Below are 4,274 nucleotides of genomic sequence, written 5' to 3' on the forward strand. Positions count from 1 at the left end.
TCATCCTGGGCCATACAATATCCAGTCTTCTCACTTCCAAAGCAGGGCTAGAGCTGCTTTAGGATACTATTCACTTTCAGATTATGTATGATGTCACAGAGGAGGAATCTTCCCAAAATACAAAGATAAATACATATTTCATAAAATTCTAAGTATTTTAAGCAGGGGAAGCATAAATTTTACACATTTTATTCTGTAAGTATCACATACAATTGCTAAACAGTTGACTTCATTTTTTTTTTTCCATTTGTGCACAAGCATTTTTCTGAGCAGGCTTTTCACAACTACTTTTGTTATTATCAATTTACACTGATTTTAAAGATCACATTTACAAAAAAACACATGAATGGTTTGTCTAAAAAAGCTACTATGAATAACTATTTTAAGGCCTCTGCATAAAATTTCTCTGGTATGGTAATTGATACATAATGTAAAAAGGTTCCTGCCCAAATATGGTTCAGCTTCTCTTGTTTCCATGTTTTCCAGGGCAATCGTGCCAGTTGGAAATAGCCAAAATAGAGTCTAATGATTGTGATAAAAAGTTTATCTAGGATGTGGAGAAAGGGGAACCCTCTTACACTACTGGTGGGAATGCAAACTAGTTCAGCCACTCTGGAAAACAGTATGGAGTTTCCTCAAAAAGTTAAAAATAGAGCTACCCAATGACACAGCAATTGCACTACTAAATATTTATTCAAAGAATACAAACATAGTGATTTGAAGGGGCATATGCACCCCAATATTTATAGCAACAATGTCCACAATAGCCAAAATATGAAAAGAGCCCAGATGTTCCATCTACCAATGAATGGATAAAGAAGATGTGATATATATCCAGATCTAGATATATATTACTCAGCCATCAAAAAGAATGAAATCTTGTCATTTGCAATGACATGGATGGAACTAGAGTGTATTATGCTAAGTGAAATAAGTCAGTCAGAGAAAGCCAAATACAATATGATTTCACTCATATGTGGAATTTAATAAACAAAACAGGTGCACATAGGGGAAGGAAAGGAAAAATAAGATAAAAACAAAGAGGGAGGCAAACCATAAGAGACTCTTAACTCTACGAAACAAACTGAGGGTTGTTGGAGGGGAAGGGTTTGGAGGGAAGGAATAATTGGGTGATGGGCACTAAGGAAGGCGCTTGATGTACTGAGCACTGGGTGTTATATGCAACTGATGAATCACTAAATTCTGCCTCTGAAACTAATAAAAAAAATAAATGCAAAATTAAAAAATAAACCATCTCATTAACTTCAAAAAAAAGTTTGTCTAAACATAGGTTTATCCAAACATAGCTATAAATTGGGTCTGGGACAAATATAAAAGAAGAAAGATGAAAAAATGATAACCATACTGGAAAATGTATATGTAAAGAGTGTAAAATGTAAATCAGAAGAGTGTAAAAAAAGAAGAATATAACCTAATAGATGTTTATAATGTATATTAAGAGATATATGAACATTCAGTCTTAATATAAAAAAACTAATGTTGAAATATACATGCAGATAAAATGTACTTAATTTTTCAGTGAAGGAAAGGATTTTTTAAAAGATTTTATTTATTTATTTGAGAGACAGAGAGAGGTGGGGCTCAATCTCATGACCTGAGCTGAAACCAAGAGTTGGATGCTCAACAGACTGAGCCACCCAGGCACCCTGAATGAAAGGATTTTTTTGGCCTGTGACATGATACATTTTAAGGACTATACAATTTTTTTATTCTTTTAATTATATTATTTTCTCATTTTAATGAAAGTGTGTGACAAATATTAGTTCGGGAAAGCAGAGGCTCTTCATTATGGTTACCAGTTCACAATAGCACTAGTCATTTAACAACCACGTTTTCTAACCAATTTACATTAACAAAAAATATTAAATAACTAAATTAGACACACAAAATGTAGTCTCTAAATTTATTACACTGTTTGTATAATATATGTTTGTTTTTAAAATACGGGCACTGTATTAGCTGAAACTTGATAACGTTCAAGAAGAAATGTGTATGCACTTAGCATATAAGATACATAGTGCTTCAATACATACTTACAAATGTAGTATATTAACTCTATAGCTAGTAAATTAATAATCACATATAATTGAATATGGCCACAAAATAGAATAACAAATCTGGCTGAACATATTATCATCATACTTGTCATTCAATCTGAAACCCTAATTTCAAACTAAATCATATCTTTCTTTTTTCAAGGGAAATGTTTTTGATTGATGGTAAAATAAGATTTTTTGTGGTTCTGAGACTAAACATTTTGCACATAAAAAGAGCCACCTGTGAACTTTGTCAACCTGTAGCTCTGTCTATCCAAAGAAAGAATTTGCAATGTGGTAAGAAAGATCTCATCAGATCTGAAGCCTTGAAGTTACAGGTTGCCAAGGACAGACCCAGAAGAAGCTTAGAAAGATAATGCATAGGAAAAAATATCTGGGCTCACATCCCTTTGCCTCTTTTGCTACTCTAACCTGCTTCCATTCAAAGCCTCTCTGGTACAAACCCAGAAGAGGGTGCCCAGTCATTTAATATTCTAAACACAATCTAAACCAGACTATATAATCAGGGTTAGAAAGACAATAAAAGCATATTTGTTCATTCCTATATTTCTAGAAAAGTTACCAAAACTTCAAAAATTTTTAGATATTAGAATTTAAGAGCCACCCTTTATAACTCAATAAATCACACTATATGAAAATATTCACAAACATCTAACTTTTATTCTTCTGACTTTCATTAACATGGATAATAACCATTCATACTCTTGACATGTTATTTAATGATCTTTTACTGTCTCCTTTTTATTTATTTATTTATTTATTTATTTATTTATTTATTTATTTATTTTTGTGTTGGTAGATCTTCCCAAAGAAATGGAAAGAAAAGAATGTGGAAATAACCACAATAGAAGACATAATTTTCGTTCATATTATCTTTGCAAGTTTTTAGAGCAAAAACATTCTAAAATCTACTGGAAGCTCTGATTTTGCGATTCTGGATTTCTTTATCTTCCTCAAGTTTAAAATTGCCATCATCAATAGCAACAAAAATATCAATACAAATACACAGTCTTATTTCAATAAAGTTTCAAAAATCACCAGTCCTTCAGGACTCACATGCACCTGGAATATAATATGTTCCAAATTCCTTTGAACATTAACAAACATAAAGGAGAAAAAATCTATAATAATCAATTTGAAATTTCACCAATTAAACTCTAGTTAAAAGTTAAGAAGTTATTCTACACACCAAATCAAGGATGATTTAAAGAGCATCACAATGGGAAAAATATATTCTCAAAACACTACATAACCTGGTGGGCAAATGAAAAGAAGTGTTCTCAACATTCATTGGAAATCTTCACCAATAAAATTATACATTTACTACAGTTTACAACATTTACACACAGCTTAATCATAAATTAAATATCTTCAAGTTACACATTACAAATTCTACATCTAATTTAACCAACAAGAAACATTCATTCCCCCAATTGAAACATTAATGGTTTCTTGGTTTACTATAATACTGAAATGAAACATTTTCTTGATTTTGTTATGGAAGAAAATTAAACTGGTGGTGTTTCTGTACATTGATGAAATATGCACATAGAAGATTATGGCCAAGTAAGAAGACAAAAAGAAAATAGAGTACAAACAATAGAAGTAAACCAATGTTCCCTAAGAGTACTACTGTATTCTTTGTTTAGAAGGACATACTTTGTTTCATATATGAAATTTTTGTTGGGTTTTCTTTTTTTGAGTGTGTTATTGAGGTATTTCTTATCCACTCCAAGAAGCAGTCATGAACCTCATTTTTCCCTCTGCACATCTCCTGAAAAATCTATATTGTAACACATTTGATGTAGATTTATAATTACATCCCTTGAAAAGTTCTTTCCTAACTTCCGTCTTGTTTCTTCAGTAAGTTGAGTTAGAATGAAAAAAAATCCCTTAGTTTTACAGGTTTAGTATATAGTTTTATCTACAGTTATTATTTATTTGTTTATTTTTTTACTGAACATATTTCTGTATCAGCCTAGACCCCTGTCAAATCAACATTTAAATGTTCCTGATATTCTCTAAAAACATAGCAGTTTATGTCATAGCTGTAAAAGAATCATGCATTAAATGCATCTACATTCCTTGTGACTTTCTAGTTGTTATATACAAACTCCAGAAGATAATGATCCAATTAATAATGGAAGATAGGCTTAAAATGGCAAATATCATGTGGTTAGATGCATTTTACCATAA

Source organism: Leptonychotes weddellii, chromosome X (genome assembly GCF_054177405.1).
Source record: "Leptonychotes weddellii isolate Sample4059 chromosome X, ASM5417740v2, whole genome shotgun sequence".
Taxonomy (NCBI): Eukaryota; Metazoa; Chordata; class Mammalia; order Carnivora; family Phocidae; genus Leptonychotes; species Leptonychotes weddellii.